The sequence below is a fragment of the Leptodactylus fuscus genome, chromosome 5 (genome assembly GCF_031893055.1).
Source record: "Leptodactylus fuscus isolate aLepFus1 chromosome 5, aLepFus1.hap2, whole genome shotgun sequence".
Classification (NCBI taxonomy): Eukaryota; Metazoa; Chordata; class Amphibia; order Anura; family Leptodactylidae; genus Leptodactylus; species Leptodactylus fuscus.
Window position 1 is genome coordinate 136,087,135 of NC_134269.1, and position 18,852 is coordinate 136,105,986.

Below are 18,852 nucleotides of genomic sequence, written 5' to 3' on the forward strand. Positions count from 1 at the left end.
ATGCTACGTTTTATTTAAGTTTGTTTTGCTGGATTCATCGTGTGGCTACTCAAATTTACCTCGAGCTGGGAGGCTATTTTCCGTGCATGCATACTTAGTCTGGAGGACTACAACACGGGACAAACAGAGTGTTTTCTACAATCAATCTTCGATTGAAGACACGTAAGTGAGCTGACACGTCTTTTTGTTTTTGCTTCATCTATATTCAGCTTGTGTCGTGCTTACAGTGTGTCAGTCCAACAGGTTAGGACTTATCAATATTTACAATTTTTCCATAACCGTGTAATCCTCGCTAACGCTGAAATTCCAGATAAAGTTTTTTGAAATTTTATATATTGTCATGATGGCAAGCTTGGACAGTGATATAGAAAGTTCACGCAATGTAAGACTTAAAGAAGTTTTTAATGACACATCCACAAAGGATAAATCAGCAATCAATATAGACTGTCAAACATTATTTTCAAAATTATTTAAATCCTGGCAACAAGAAACAAAAGTATGGTGGGACTGCAAATCACTAAAATCGTACCTAGATAAACAGATGGTACCGAGGGGATTGAGAATCTCCAAATTTCCAACAACACTATATGATGAACAATTTAAAATTGACTGGGAAAATGCCCTAACGGAGTGTTCATTAAATCTTATAAAAATCATCGTAAAATACGAGGAAACCAAATTGGTCTCTTTAAAACAAGAAATGGACAAAATAAAATTGGATTTAGATAAATATAAAGACGGACCTGAATTTGACAGTAATTTTAAAAAACTGGAAGATAAAATTAAATCGTTGGAAGATGACATAATAAAGGTCAAGAAAAATAAATTTCAACGAGATAAGGAGGATTACGATACGGGGGAGGTTTACAGATGGAATAAACAAGCATTTACTTCAACACCTAGGTCCATCTTAAAATCCCATAAAAATAAGAGAAGCAATAGACGCAACTATAGGAATCCTCAGACCTACAGGAGGGTATCTTTCAGCTCAACAGATAAAGAGACTGACTTTTCGGATGTTGATGCGGATTCAATCAAATCCAACAGTTTTTTACACATGGAGGATATAAACAAACACAGATACAAAAACAAACCAATAAGAAAAGCATCCGACAGAATGGAGGAACTGCAGAAACGCGAAAACATAAATCGCATAGAGGAGGACGGAAACACAAACACAAGACCGCGTTATTTCACTCGGAGGTATCGAGAGTGATTACGCTCTCTAAAGTTCAAGATATTGGAGATGGGTCATCAATAAAAAATCTAACACCTGATTTGGATATTAGTACCAATTTTCCGAATGTCTTAAATTTATCTCATGAAGTTCTGTCTGTCCATAGCATGACATTGCTTTCACGGGGGCTGAATTTTGCACCAAGCCAAAGATTTAACCTCTTTGACACACTACTGGATTTGAATAAATTCACCAGACTGTTAGCAATAAAAAAACATTTTTCAGACATGCCAAATGCTGATGACACTCTGGTGAAAGTTTTTACATCCAATGAATTTGAAAATTTAAATTTTAGGGAACAATGTTGCCTTACAGAATTACAAAATTTACAGGAAGATTTTCCCAAAGTTTGTGATATTAGTAACATGCAGATACAGGTTTCGAATCCACATTTTTATCCTTTATCCTCCAGAATTCCAGTTTTGGAGCAATTTAGAACAGCAGTGGAAAAAGAACTTATAAGATTACAAAACACTCCCATTAAATATAAAAACAATTGGAGCAAACAAGAAAAGATAGAGCTCAACCGATTGGAAAAAAATGAAAAAATCATAATCAGGATGGCTGACAAGGGGGGGAAAGTAGTCATTCTTAATAAAGAAGACTATTTGAGTTCTATGTTGAATATTCTGGAGGATAATACTATATACAAGCCATTGTCTGGGGATCCTACGGAGGAATTTGCTGGATCCCTAGACAGAATAATTTCTGAGGGATTGAATTTGGGCATTTTTACAACAAGGGAAGCAAAATATCTTGTCCCTGAGTGCCCCATAACTCCAATTATGCATGGATTGCCAAAAATTCACAAAAAAGTCTTCCCCCCTCCACTCAGACCCATAGTATCAGGTATGGGATCTCTAAATGAAAATATATGCGATTGGATAGATCAGATCCTACAGCCTTTGGTTATTCGTACACCAGGATACATTAGGGACTCGAAAGAGGTCCTGAGGTTGTTTGATGGGTTTGAGTGGAGGGGGGAATACACATGGCTTACTTGCGATGTAGTTTCTTTATATTCCTCGGTATTACATGAGATAGCTTTGATCGCGCTAGGAGAACATCTGCGCAAGTTCTCATCCTTTTCGGTAGAAACCAACCAATACATAATAGATGTGGTGGAGTATTTACTCCACCACAATTTTTTCATGTTCAATGGTAAGTTTTACCTCCAGGTGCGGGGGGTGCCAATGGGGGCGAGGTTCTCGCCCTCATTGGCAAACCTCGTTATGGCCTGGTGGGAGGAAAAAGTTATTTTTCATTCAGACAATCCTTTTAGACAAAACATCTATCAATATGGGAGGTACATAGATGACCTGCTTATTGTCTGGAGGGGAGATATTTCAGAAATACCTAATTTCATTGAATTTATCAACAATAATCAGATCAATTTAACATTCACACATGAATATAATAAAAATAAAATTGATTTTTTGGATATTACTTTGGTTGGTAATACTGTTAAAGGATGTGTAGAAACTTGTCTATTCAGGAAAAAGGAGGCAGGGAACACACTATTACACTTCAATAGTTCCCATCCACGACATACCAAACGTGCCCTCCCCACTGGAGAATTAATACGGTTGAAAAGAGCCTGTAGCTCTAATGAGCTATACATGGCACAAAGAGATGACATGTGTGGTCGTTTTTTAGATAGAGGATACTCGAAACAATCTATCTGCAGGTCTTTAAACATTGTCGATAACATTGAAAGGAAAACACTTTTGACCCCAAAGAAATGTAAAAATATCACGAAACAAAGGGGAGTATTACATTTTTCAACAAACTATAGTTTGGATTATAGTAACATTGTTAAAATCATCAAAAACAATATTGGGATATTAAGGCAGGACGACACTTTCTGCTCTTTAATTTCAGGAGGGATTGATTTTGTTTCCAAAAAGGGCAAAACCCTAGCCAACTATCTCTCCCCAAGTCTGTTTAGCGAGGGTCGTAATGTATCAGAGACCTGGCTTCACATCAAAGGGTTTTACAAATGTGGCACCGCCAGGTGCCAAACTTGCAAATATGTGGATAGAACTTCCACTTTTTTCAATGCTTCACAGGATCATTCTTATAACATCAATAGTTACATAAATTGTAGTACAGATCACGTTATTTACATCATTTGCTGTACTTCATGTAAATTGCAGTATATTGGAAGTACAATCAGACCCTTAAAATTGAGAGTCTCTGAACATCTATATTCAATCTATAATGAGAAATCAACCAAAGTAACTGGTGTTACTAAGCATTTCAAAGATGCACACAGTGGTAATCTATCTACGTTCACCTTTAAAGGTATAGAAAGGGTACCCAAACCAAAAAGGAATGGCAATTGGGAACAACAGGTTCGGATAAGGGAAGCCTTTTGGATTTTAAAGTTGGATACCCGTTTTCCAAAAGGATTAAATTTCAAAAGTGACCTCTCTTATATTTATAAAATATAAGTATTATTTAGTTTTTCTTTAAGAGTTTTTTCAACTATGGTCGCTTTAATTACTAGGTGATTTTGCATCCTCAATGTATACACTTATTGTATTTTTTCGGTTGCAGGGAACAAATATAGAATATGATATTGTTGCCTATTGCCATTTCTATGCCTGGATGTACTTACCTGCTGCCGTTGTTATTTCTGTTTTGGTTGATCAGTAGTTTTTCTTTTCTTTTTAGTAATTTTCTTTTCAGTGAATATACAGGTCACGTGACCGGGACCTAAAACTTGCGCATGAGCATGAGCCATAATTCAGCCATCTTTAGTGAGGGCAAAAGTCCTCCTGAACTCATGCTTCTAGATTGCCATTTTTCCAGTTCAATAGATGGTTTTTGTTTCAGTTACCTTCTCTCCACACAATATTAACAACTACGTGTAAGTAATGAACCTCAATTTAGCCATCTTTAGTAAGGTTAAACATCCCCTTGGATCCAGGTACAATATTGTCAGTCACTAACCTAAATAAGCCAGGAATCTCATGAATAATAATTTTTGTGTATAACAATGTATTATTAGGTTGCAATTTGTGTTACTATTTTAGATTTGTGTTTTTAACTGGTGTGATGTAAGTTTATTTTCAAATTTATATGTGTTTTTTGTGGGTCTTTGTACGTCATATTGTCAGTCTTTGTATTGTCGGTGTTTTGCAGCTGCTCAATTAGGAATTCCTGCTATATAAATGAGCACTTGCATTACTTTCGTCAGGCTATGAGTAAGGAGCCCCTATAGAGCTCCGAAACGCGTCAGCCAGACGTCGTCTTTTTTCCTCTTGCCATCATGGACGTTTTTTGAACATTGATATTGACGCATATTTTATTCTGGATTTATGAAATAAATGCTACGTTTTATTTAAGTTTGTTTTGCTGGATTCATCGTGTGGCTACTCAAATTTACCTCGAGCTGGGAGGCTATTTTCCGTGCATGCATACTTAGTCTGGAGGACTACAACACGGGACAAACAGAGTGTTTTCTACAATCAATCTTCGATTGAAGACACGTAAGTGAGCTGACACGTCTTTTTGTTTTTGCTTCATCTATATTCAGCTTGTGTCGTGCTTACAGTGTGTCAGTCCAACAGGTTAGGACTTATCAATATTTACAATTTTTCCATAACCGTGTAATCCTCGCTAACGCTGAAATTCCAGATAAAGTTTTTTGAAATTTTATATATTGTCATGATGGCAAGCTTGGACAGTGATATAGAAAGTTCACGCAATGTAAGACTTAAAGAAGTTTTTAATGACACATCCACAAAGGATAAATCAGCAATCAATATAGACTGTCAAACATTATTTTCAAAATTATTTAAATCCTGGCAACAAGAAACAAAAGTATGGTGGGACTGCAAATCACTAAAATCGTACCTAGATAAACAGATGGTACCGAGGGGATTGAGAATCTCCAAATTTCCAACAACACTATATGATGAACAATTTAAAATTGACTGGGAAAATGCCCTAACGGAGTGTTCATTAAATCTTATAAAAATCATCGTAAAATACGAGGAAACCAAATTGGTCTCTTTAAAACAAGAAATGGACAAAATAAAATTGGATTTAGATAAATATAAAGACGGACCTGAATTTGACAGTAATTTTAAAAAACTGGAAGATAAAATTAAATCGTTGGAAGATGACATAATAAAGGTCAAGAAAAATAAATTTCAACGAGATAAGGAGGATTACGATACGGGGGAGGTTTACAGATGGAATAAACAAGCATTTACTTCAACACCTAGGTCCATCTTAAAATCCCATAAAAATAAGAGAAGCAATAGACGCAACTATAGGAATCCTCAGACCTACAGGAGGGTATCTTTCAGCTCAACAGATAAAGAGACTGACTTTTCGGATGTTGATGCGGATTCAATCAAATCCAACAGTTTTTTACACATGGAGGATATAAACAAACACAGATACAAAAACAAACCAATAAGAAAAGCATCCGACAGAATGGAGGAACTGCAGAAACGCGAAAACATAAATCGCATAGAGGAGGACGGAAACACAAACACAAGACCGCGTTATTTCACTCGGAGGTATCGAGAGTGATTACGCTCTCTAAAGTTCAAGATATTGGAGATGGGTCATCAATAAAAAATCTAACACCTGATTTGGATATTAGTACCAATTTTCCGAATGTCTTAAATTTATCTCATGAAGTTCTGTCTGTCCATAGCATGACATTGCTTTCACGGGGGCTGAATTTTGCACCAAGCCAAAGATTTAACCTCTTTGACACACTACTGGATTTGAATAAATTCACCAGACTGTTAGCAATAAAAAAACATTTTTCAGACATGCCAAATGCTGATGACACTCTGGTGAAAGTTTTTACATCCAATGAATTTGAAAATTTAAATTTTAGGGAACAATGTTGCCTTACAGAATTACAAAATTTACAGGAAGATTTTCCCAAAGTTTGTGATATTAGTAACATGCAGATACAGGTTTCGAATCCACATTTTTATCCTTTATCCTCCAGAATTCCAGTTTTGGAGCAATTTAGAACAGCAGTGGAAAAAGAACTTATAAGATTACAAAACACTCCCATTAAATATAAAAACAATTTGAGCAAACAAGAAAAGATAGAGCTCAACCGATTGGAAAAAAATGAAAAAATCATAATCAGGATGGCTGACAAGGGGGGGAAAGTAGTCATTCTTAATAAAGAAGACTATTTGAGTTCTATGTTGAATATTCTGGAGGATAATACTATATACAAGCCATTGTCTGGGGATCCTACGGAGGAATTTGCTGGATCCCTAGACAGAATAATTTCTGAGGGATTGAATTTGGGCATTTTTACAACAAGGGAAGCAAAATATCTTGTCCCTGAGTGCCCCATAACTCCAATTATGCATGGATTGCCAAAAATTCACAAAAAAGTCTTCCCCCCTCCACTCAGACCCATAGTATCAGGTATGGGATCTCTAAATGAAAATATATGCGATTGGATAGATCAGATCCTACAGCCTTTGGTTATTCGTACACCAGGATACATTAGGGACTCGAAAGAGGTCCTGAGGTTGTTTGATGGGTTTGAGTGGAGGGGGGAATACACATGGCTTACTTGCGATGTAGTTTCTTTATATTCCTCGGTATTACATGAGATAGCTTTGATCGCGCTAGGAGAACATCTGCGCAAGTTCTCATCCTTTTCGGTAGAAACCAACCAATACATAATAGATGTGGTGGAGTATTTACTCCACCACAATTTTTTCATGTTCAATGGTAAGTTTTACCTCCAGGTGCGGGGGGTGCCAATGGGGGCGAGGTTCTCGCCCTCATTGGCAAACCTCGTTATGGCCTGGTGGGAGGAAAAAGTTATTTTTCATTCAGACAATCCTTTTAGACAAAACATCTATCAATATGGGAGGTACATAGATGACCTGCTTATTGTCTGGAGGGGAGATATTTCAGAAATACCTAATTTCATTGAATTTATCAACAATAATCAGATCAATTTAACATTCACACATGAATATAATAAAAATAAAATTGATTTTTTGGATATTACTTTGGTTGGTAATACTGTTAAAGGATGTGTAGAAACTTGTCTATTCAGGAAAAAGGAGGCAGGGAACACACTATTACACTTCAATAGTTCCCATCCACGACATACCAAACGTGCCCTCCCCACTGGAGAATTAATACGGTTGAAAAGAGCCTGTAGCTCTAATGAGCTATACATGGCACAAAGAGATGACATGTGTGGTCGTTTTTTAGATAGAGGATACTCGAAACAATCTATCTGCAGGTCTTTAAACATTGTCGATAACATTGAAAGGAAAACACTTTTGACCCCAAAGAAATGTAAAAATATCACGAAACAAAGGGGAGTATTACATTTTTCAACAAACTATAGTTTGGATTATAGTAACATTGTTAAAATCATCAAAAACAATATTGGGATATTAAGGCAGGACGACACTTTCTGCTCTTTAATTTCAGGAGGGATTGATTTTGTTTCCAAAAAGGGCAAAACCCTAGCCAACTATCTCTCCCCAAGTCTGTTTAGCGAGGGTCGTAATGTATCAGAGACCTGGCTTCACATCAAAGGGTTTTACAAATGTGGCACCGCCAGGTGCCAAACTTGCAAATATGTGGATAGAACTTCCACTTTTTTCAATGCTTCACAGGATCATTCTTATAACATCAATAGTTACATAAATTGTAGTACAGATCACGTTATTTACATCATTTGCTGTACTTCATGTAAATTGCAGTATATTGGAAGTACAATCAGACCCTTAAAATTGAGAGTCTCTGAACATCTATATTCAATCTATAATGAGAAATCAACCAAAGTAACTGGTGTTACTAAGCATTTCAAAGATGCACACAGTGGTAATCTATCTACGTTCACCTTTAAAGGTATAGAAAGGGTACCCAAACCAAAAAGGAATGGCAATTGGGAACAACAGGTTCGGATAAGGGAAGCCTTTTGGATTTTAAAGTTGGATACCCGTTTTCCAAAAGGATTAAATTTCAAAAGTGACCTCTCTTATATTTATAAAATATAAGTATTATTTAGTTTTTCTTTAAGAGTTTTTTCAACTATGGTCGCTTTAATTACTAGGTGATTTTGCATCCTCAATGTATACACTTATTGTATTTTTTCGGTTGCAGGGAACAAATATAGAATATGATATTGTTGCCTATTGCCATTTCTATGCCTGGATGTACTTACCTGCTGCCGTTGTTATTTCTGTTTTGGTTGATCAGTAGTTTTTCTTTTCTTTTTAGTAATTTTCTTTTCAGTGAATATACAGGTCACGTGACCGGGACCTAAAACTTGCGCATGAGCATGAGCCATAATTCAGCCATCTTTAGTGAGGGCAAAAGTCCTCCTGAACTCATGCTTCTAGATTGCCATTTTTCCAGTTCAATAGATGGTTTTTGTTTCAGTTACCTTCTCTCCACACAATATTAACAACTACGTGTAAGTAATGAACCTCAATTTAGCCATCTTTAGTAAGGTTAAACATCCCCTTGGATCCAGGTACAATATTGTCAGTCACTAACCTAAATAAGCCAGGAATCTCATGAATAATAATTTTTGTGTATAACAATGTATTATTAGGTTGCAATTTGTGTTACTATTTTAGATTTGTGTTTTTAACTGGTGTGATGTAAGTTTATTTTCAAATTTATATGTGTTTTTTGTGGGTCTTTGTACGTCATATTGTCAGTCTTTGTATTGTCGGTGTTTTGCAGCTGCTCAATTAGGAATTCCTGCTATATAAATGAGCACTTGCATTACTTTCGTCAGGCTATGAGTAAGGAGCCCCTATAGAGCTCCGAAACGCGTCAGCCAGACGTCGTCTTTTTTCCTCTTGCCATCATGGACGTTTTTTGAACATTGATATTGACGCATATTTTATTCTGGATTTATGAAATAAATGCTACGTTTTATTTAAGTTTGTTTTGCTGGATTCATCGTGTGGCTACTCAAATTTACCTCGAGCTGGGAGGCTATTTTCCGTGCATGCATACTTAGTCTGGAGGACTACAACACGGGACAAACAGAGTGTTTTCTACAATCAATCTTCGATTGAAGACACGTAAGTGAGCTGACACGTCTTTTTGTTTTTGCTTCATCTATATTCAGCTTGTGTCGTGCTTACAGTGTGTCAGTCCAACAGGTTAGGACTTATCAATATTTACAATTTTTCCATAACCGTGTAATCCTCGCTAACGCTGAAATTCCAGATAAAGTTTTTTGAAATTTTATATATTGTCATGATGGCAAGCTTGGACAGTGATATAGAAAGTTCACGCAATGTAAGACTTAAAGAAGTTTTTAATGACACATCCACAAAGGATAAATCAGCAATCAATATAGACTGTCAAACATTATTTTCAAAATTATTTAAATCCTGGCAACAAGAAACAAAAGTATGGTGGGACTGCAAATCACTAAAATCGTACCTAGATAAACAGATGGTACCGAGGGGATTGAGAATCTCCAAATTTCCAACAACACTATATGATGAACAATTTAAAATTGACTGGGAAAATGCCCTAACGGAGTGTTCATTAAATCTTATAAAAATCATCGTAAAATACGAGGAAACCAAATTGGTCTCTTTAAAACAAGAAATGGACAAAATAAAATTGGATTTAGATAAATATAAAGACGGACCTGAATTTGACAGTAATTTTAAAAAACTGGAAGATAAAATTAAATCGTTGGAAGATGACATAATAAAGGTCAAGAAAAATAAATTTCAACGAGATAAGGAGGATTACGATACGGGGGAGGTTTACAGATGGAATAAACAAGCATTTACTTCAACACCTAGGTCCATCTTAAAATCCCATAAAAATAAGAGAAGCAATAGACGCAACTATAGGAATCCTCAGACCTACAGGAGGGTATCTTTCAGCTCAACAGATAAAGAGACTGACTTTTCGGATGTTGATGCGGATTCAATCAAATCCAACAGTTTTTTACACATGGAGGATATAAACAAACACAGATACAAAAACAAACCAATAAGAAAAGCATCCGACAGAATGGAGGAACTGCAGAAACGCGAAAACATAAATCGCATAGAGGAGGACGGAAACACAAACACAAGACCGCGTTATTTCACTCGGAGGTATCGAGAGTGATTACGCTCTCTAAAGTTCAAGATATTGGAGATGGGTCATCAATAAAAAATCTAACACCTGATTTGGATATTAGTACCAATTTTCCGAATGTCTTAAATTTATCTCATGAAGTTCTGTCTGTCCATAGCATGACATTGCTTTCACGGGGGCTGAATTTTGCACCAAGCCAAAGATTTAACCTCTTTGACACACTACTGGATTTGAATAAATTCACCAGACTGTTAGCAATAAAAAAACATTTTTCAGACATGCCAAATGCTGATGACACTCTGGTGAAAGTTTTTACATCCAATGAATTTGAAAATTTAAATTTTAGGGAACAATGTTGCCTTACAGAATTACAAAATTTACAGGAAGATTTTCCCAAAGTTTGTGATATTAGTAACATGCAGATACAGGTTTCGAATCCACATTTTTATCCTTTATCCTCCAGAATTCCAGTTTTGGAGCAATTTAGAACAGCAGTGGAAAAAGAACTTATAAGATTACAAAACACTCCCATTAAATATAAAAACAATTTGAGCAAACAAGAAAAGATAGAGCTCAACCGATTGGAAAAAAATGAAAAAATCATAATCAGGATGGCTGACAAGGGGGGGAAAGTAGTCATTCTTAATAAAGAAGACTATTTGAGTTCTATGTTGAATATTCTGGAGGATAATACTATATACAAGCCATTGTCTGGGGATCCTACGGAGGAATTTGCTGGATCCCTAGACAGAATAATTTCTGAGGGATTGAATTTGGGCATTTTTACAACAAGGGAAGCAAAATATCTTGTCCCTGAGTGCCCCATAACTCCAATTATGCATGGATTGCCAAAAATTCACAAAAAAGTCTTCCCCCCTCCACTCAGACCCATAGTATCAGGTATGGGGTCTCTAAATGAAAATATATGCGATTGGATAGATCAGATCCTACAGCCTTTGGTTATTCGTACACCAGGATACATTAGGGACTCGAAAGAGGTCCTGAGGTTGTTTGATGGGTTTGAGTGGAGGGGGGAATACACATGGCTTACTTGCGATGTAGTTTCTTTATATTCCTCGGTATTACATGAGATAGCTTTGATCGCGCTAGGAGAACATCTGCGCAAGTTCTCATCCTTTTCGGTAGAAACCAACCAATACATAATAGATGTGGTGGAGTATTTACTCCACCACAATTTTTTCATGTTCAATGGTAAGTTTTACCTCCAGGTGCGGGGGGTGCCAATGGGGGCGAGGTTCTCGCCCTCATTGGCAAACCTCGTTATGGCCTGGTGGGAGGAAAAAGTTATTTTTCATTCAGACAATCCTTTTAGACAAAACATCTATCAATATGGGAGGTACATAGATGACCTGCTTATTGTCTGGAGGGGAGATATTTCAGAAATACCTAATTTCATTGAATTTATCAACAATAATCAGATCAATTTAACATTCACACATGAATATAATAAAAATAAAATTGATTTTTTGGATATTACTTTGGTTGGTAATACTGTTAAAGGATGTGTAGAAACTTGTCTATTCAGGAAAAAGGAGGCAGGGAACACACTATTACACTTCAATAGTTCCCATCCACGACATACCAAACGTGCCCTCCCCACTGGAGAATTAATACGGTTGAAAAGAGCCTGTAGCTCTAATGAGCTATACATGGCACAAAGAGATGACATGTGTGGTCGTTTTTTAGATAGAGGATACTCGAAACAATCTATCTGCAGGTCTTTAAACATTGTCGATAACATTGAAAGGAAAACACTTTTGACCCCAAAGAAATGTAAAAATATCACGAAACAAAGGGGAGTATTACATTTTTCAACAAACTATAGTTTGGATTATAGTAACATTGTTAAAATCATCAAAAACAATATTGGGATATTAAGGCAGGACGACACTTTCTGCTCTTTAATTTCAGGAGGGATTGATTTTGTTTCCAAAAAGGGCAAAACCCTAGCCAACTATCTCTCCCCAAGTCTGTTTAGCGAGGGTCGTAATGTATCAGAGACCTGGCTTCACATCAAAGGGTTTTACAAATGTGGCACCGCCAGGTGCCAAACTTGCAAATATGTGGATAGAACTTCCACTTTTTTCAATGCTTCACAGGATCATTCTTATAACATCAATAGTTACATAAATTGTAGTACAGATCACGTTATTTACATCATTTGCTGTACTTCATGTAAATTGCAGTATATTGGAAGTACAATCAGACCCTTAAAATTGAGAGTCTCTGAACATCTATATTCAATCTATAATGAGAAATCAACCAAAGTAACTGGTGTTACTAAGCATTTCAAAGATGCACACAGTGGTAATCTATCTACGTTCACCTTTAAAGGTATAGAAAGGGTACCCAAACCAAAAAGGAATGGCAATTGGGAACAACAGGTTCGGATAAGGGAAGCCTTTTGGATTTTAAAGTTGGATACCCGTTTTCCAAAAGGATTAAATTTCAAAAGTGACCTCTCTTATATTTATAAAATATAAGTATTATTTAGTTTTTCTTTAAGAGTTTTTTCAACTATGGTCGCTTTAATTACTAGGTGATTTTGCATCCTCAATGTATACACTTATTGTATTTTTTCGGTTGCAGGGAACAAATATAGAATATGATATTGTTGCCTATTGCCATTTCTATGCCTGGATGTACTTACCTGCTGCCGTTGTTATTTCTGTTTTGGTTGATCAGTAGTTTTTCTTTTCTTTTTAGTAATTTTCTTTTCAGTGAATATACAGGTCACGTGACCGGGACCTAAAACTTGCGCATGAGCATGAGCCATAATTCAGCCATCTTTAGTGAGGGCAAAAGTCCTCCTGAACTCATGCTTCTAGATTGCCATTTTTCCAGTTCAATAGATGGTTTTTGTTTCAGTTACCTTCTCTCCACACAATATTAACAACTACGTGTAAGTAATGAACCTCAATTTAGCCATCTTTAGTAAGGTTAAACATCCCCTTGGATCCAGGTACAATATTGTCAGTCACTAACCTAAATAAGCCAGGAATCTCATGAATAATAATTTTTGTGTATAACAATGTATTATTAGGTTGCAATTTGTGTTACTATTTTAGATTTGTGTTTTTAACTGGTGTGATGTAAGTTTATTTTCAAATTTATATGTGTTTTTTGTGGGTCTTTGTACGTCATATTGTCAGTCTTTGTATTGTCGGTGTTTTGCAGCTGCTCAATTAGGAATTCCTGCTATATAAATGAGCACTTGCATTACTTTCGTCAGGCTATGAGTAAGGAGCCCCTATAGAGCTCCGAAACGCGTCAGCCAGACGTCGTCTTTTTTCCTCTTGCCATCATGGACGTTTTTTGAACATTGATATTGACGCATATTTTATTCTGGATTTATGAAATAAATGCTACGTTTTATTTAAGTTTGTTTTGCTGGATTCATCGTGTGGCTACTCAAATTTACCTCGAGCTGGGAGGCTATTTTCCGTGCATGCATACTTAGTCTGGAGGACTACAACACGGGACAAACAGAGTGTTTTCTACAATCAATCTTCGATTGAAGACACGTAAGTGAGCTGACACGTCTTTTTGTTTTTGCTTCAAGACAAACAAATCTAGACATTTCGGAAAAATACAGAATTCTCTCATATTTATGATAAGGTTTTCTACTGCATGTATAACATTCAAAGCTGCACAAAGGACCTGTAGGCATGAAAACTTGCTGCCATCTTAACAGAAGAGAATAGTTCTAACTTCTGTCTATTATTGTCCATAGTAAGAGGAGAACCACATTAATAATTCCCATTACTGTAAACTACATATACACACAGATTTGCTGCAGAAATTTTGACACCATATGATTTTCTATTGCAGAAATGTCTGCAACAAAATTGTGAATAATAAAAGAGACAATTGTATTTGATAGCTAAAATAAAATGGTCATTATCAGGGAAGAGTCATATATTTTTGTGATTATAGGGTATGTTTACACAGCAGAAAATGAAGAGAGGCAATACGGTTGCTAAGTGGTTAGCACTGCAGCCTTGCAGCGCTGGAGTCCTGGGTTCAAATCCCTCCAGGAACAACATCTGCAAGGAGTTTGTATGTTCTCCCCGTGTTTGCGTGGATTTCCTCCCATACTCCAAAGACATACTACTAGGGAAAAAATATATATACATTGTGATCCCTATATGGGGCTCACAATTTACATTAAGAAAGAAAATGAAGAGGGATTTTCTTTCCCCTATTGCAGAGCATTGCCATTCCCTTATGGTTTTCACTGTGGATGTGGCCCAGATGTATGGACCTAATGCATGGGGATTCATGAATGGCCGACCCTGTTGATGAAATGCCATGGATTCTGCAACAATATTGAGAAGGACGCTTATTTTCTTTATTTTTCTTAGGGCATCCTGCTCCAATTGCTGCCTGCCATTTCCCTGAATATCAGCATCAGATTACTCCATGAGACCTAAGTTGTCATTTTCTGCCAGCCTGGCAATTGCTTCATAATTTTCAATGTTTGTTAAAGGTGACAACTAACAATTTACTTTCAGAATGGAAAATAACTGAGCTAGTATGCTAACTCCTTAGAAAAACATTTGGTCCAGAAGTGCAGTAGGTAGCATTGCAGTTACACTATTCATCTCCTCCTGGTTCTTAGAAATGACTTAGGACTTAAGACACTATGTACTGTGGCCACTTAAGGGCTTTATTCTACTGCATTTTAGAGCTGCAGCAAAAGCCAGGCACACGTATCAAACCCAAGCTTCACTTCTCAAAGCAGGGACCACAGGAATCTCAAAACCAGATGTTTAACTGCTGAAAAGTAGTCTATATTTCAAAAAACACATTTTTAACTAATGGCACGTTGGACTATCCATTAAAATGGCTATTCTACTGCTACATCTCATCCTTTGCTTCACCCGCCGTTTCTGCAAAATTCTGTTTCTCGTCTTATACAAATTAGTATCACAGAGAACTGGTGGCGTTCCCCCAGTGCTCCAAGCACCCACCGCATCATAACTCTCCACCGCCCCTTTTGTGCTTCTGATCACTCTCCTCCTCCTCTTCAACGGAATTTCTGCCTTTCAGAGGCATCACAGGTCTTAATGAATCATTATGTGTAGTGATTCTGGCCTGGCTCATGCGATGTCTGTACCAACATTGAGGAGGGCAAATGGAGTGAGGAGTGCACTAGAATCAGGGAGAGGTAAGTAATAGAGATGAGCAAACAGTAAAATGTTCGAGATTCGATATTCGTTTCGAGTAGCTCCTCAATATTTGACTACTCGAATCAAATATTGAACCCTATTATAGTCTATAGGGGGAAAATGCTCGTTTCAGGGGTAGGCAACGTTCGATCAAATTACACTTACCAAGTCCACAAGTGAGGGTCGGGCTGGATCCTCCGAGAAGTCTTCTCCGTGCAGCGTCCCCGTGGCGTCTTCCAGCTCTGAATTCACTCTGCCAGGCATTGGGCCTGGGCAGAGCCGACTGCGCATGTCCGCACTACAAGCGGGCATGCGCAGCCGGCTCTGCCCAGGCCTGATGCCTGGCAGAGTGAATTCAAAGCCAGAAGACGCTGCGGGGAAGCTGCACGGTGAAGACTTCTAAAGGTAAGGAGAAGAACCAGTGTTGATTGGCCGACTGTATAGCATTCGGCCAATCAATGCTGGTTCTGCATCAAACTTTTCCATTCGAATAGCAAGAGTACGAGTATTTCGAATACCGTAGTATTCGATCGAATACCTACTCGATCAAGTACTACTCGCTCATCTCTAGTAAGTAACAGTGTTTTTCACGTTTGTATCCTTCCCTGGGTCTCCCTGAATATTATACTCTGGGGTCTAATTGTTTATAGGTGGTCCACTATGGGGCATAATACTGCATGTAACAGCCACTATATGGCTTAATACTATGTGCAGGTGCCACTATGGGGCATAACAATGTGTGCAGGGGCTACTATAGGTCATAATACTGTATGTACATGGGCCACTATAGCTCATAATACTGTGTATGCAGGGGCCACAGTGGGACAATATACTGTTCGCAGAGGCTACTATGGGACATTATACTGTCTGGAGGCCACTTTGAGACATTATTATGTGTGTTAATGGGGTGTTATACTATGTGGGGGCCAGGAAAGAAGACGCTATGCTGTCGGAGGGTCCAAGTCAAAAATTTGCTTGGGGGCCCAATCTTTACTAGTTACGCCACTGTATGCATTCATGATATACTGTATAGCTGTCAGCATACTGCTATCTAATGTGTGTTTCTTGTGAAGGATAAAAGGTTATCCTGGTTGTTCCACTGTCTTTCATGAAGGTCTTTCTGAATATATACCTCTCCGATACTAGCTTATGTTGCACTCTGCTACTGGATCAATATTATGTATCCAAATAGATGGTAATTAAGAGGGAGGTAGTCAGAAGCAAGTAATTAATGAAAATGCCCTTTGTATTTTATAATGTCTCCAACACAAACTTGAAAATGAGTGTCTTGGTAATAATTTACAGACAAGCAGTTCTTAATGGGAAAACATTTCAAATCTATGTGGACCTGAATGCTGATGATCTTATTAACTGCATATGACTTGTTATTGTCATGATCTGCGATTAAATGAACAGTTTCCTTGTGTTTCATGACCAGTTTCACACTTTTACCCTATTAGTCTGAGAATTTAAATTGTCCCTTGAGAATTTTTAAGGGAAAGGCAGAGACATTTTACTATAGTGACAGATGAAAATTATCAATTTTTTCTGTATTTTATTTCTTGAGCACCTTTTTATCCGTAACAAAGAAATATTTCCTTTCACCTTGAAGAAGATTTAATTGAATTTAGCTGTTCCAAGCAACCAGCACTTTACTACTGAAATGAAACCCTGTAAAATCTTAAATGTAGTAAGAGGAAATACAAATCTAAAAATGTGTTTAGGGCATTTTCATGCTTCATTTCAGATTGTTCCAACCAAGGTATCAGAGAAAACTATATTTGTACCATAGTGAAAGTAGATACCATTTGTAAACTTTGAGAAGCAGTGTTTCAGATAGATAGATAGATAGATAGATAGATAGATAGATAGATAGATAGATAGAATTGTAAATAAATAGCTGTTAGGAAGATAGAGAGATAGATAGAGAGAGAGAGAGAGAGAGAGAGAGAGAGAGAGAGATACATAGATAGATAGACAGACAGACAGAATTAAAACTAGCCTAAAGTAAATACTTCCTGATATATATATACATTTCCAGACCTTACCTTTCTAATGATAAATATTTAGATACAAAAAAATTAGATAAATAGATATTAAATAGATAAATAGATAGATAGATAGATAGATAGATAGATAGATAGATAGGATGAGGCTACATATTTGTGTATATAAATACACAAACAAATAGGCAGCACTCCAAATATGTAACTTAAAAAACGGACAATGTTATTCCATAAAGCAACACTTTGGTCCTCACACAACTCGACAAAAGTCCTATGATGTAAGGAACAAAATGTTGCTTTTAAAAATAAATCCTTTTTTTTAATCAAGTTTTTGGAATATTGCCTCTTTTTATTCATTTTTATTTTATTTATTTAGATACATAGGTAGATAACAAAATAGATATTAAAACGATATGATATATATGTAGCTAGATTGTGTGCCCTCACGGGCAGGGCCCTCTACCCCTCTCTACCAGTCAGTCACTGTTAGTATTATATTTGTATATTTCGTGTTATTGTATGTATACCCTCAAATGTAAAGCACCATGGAATTAATGGTGCCGTATAAATTAATAAATAATAATAATAATAATAATAATAATAATAATAATAGATACATTTTGAGACCTTCAACTTTGAATGGATAGATAGATAGATAGATGGATGGATGGATGGATGGATGGATGGATGGATGGATGGATGGATGGATGGATGGATGGATGGATGGATGGATGGATGGATGGATAGATAGATAGATAGATAGATAGATAGATAGATAGATAGATAGATATGGGGTAGATAGATAGATAGATAGATAGATAGATAGATAGATAGATTGATATGGGGTAGATAGTAAATAGATACAGTAGATAGATATGGGGTATATAGATAGGAGATAGATAGATAGATAGATAGATAGATAGATAGATAGATAGATGATAGATAGATAGATAGATAGATAGATAGATAGATAGATAGATAGATAGATAGATAGATAGTATATCAGCAAATAGCAAAGAGTAAATCCTTAATGACGTATATACTTTATCTGGAATAAATGTGATTTAACCTTCCCGCTATCTTTCACACTATATAGTGGAAAATACAATTACAGTATGCTGCGATACACTATATATAGAAGAGAATGATTGGTGACTCAATTACTGAGTGTGAATAGAAAAATGCCTCCAGAAAATATTAATGCACTATAACTCAATTAAAAGCAAGGAACAGCCATGAAAACAGGGCTTGTATATGTAATTCAGAACGGATTTGTCATTACAAAGATATATTTCATAAGACTCATGATAATATCAATTTTACATTCAGA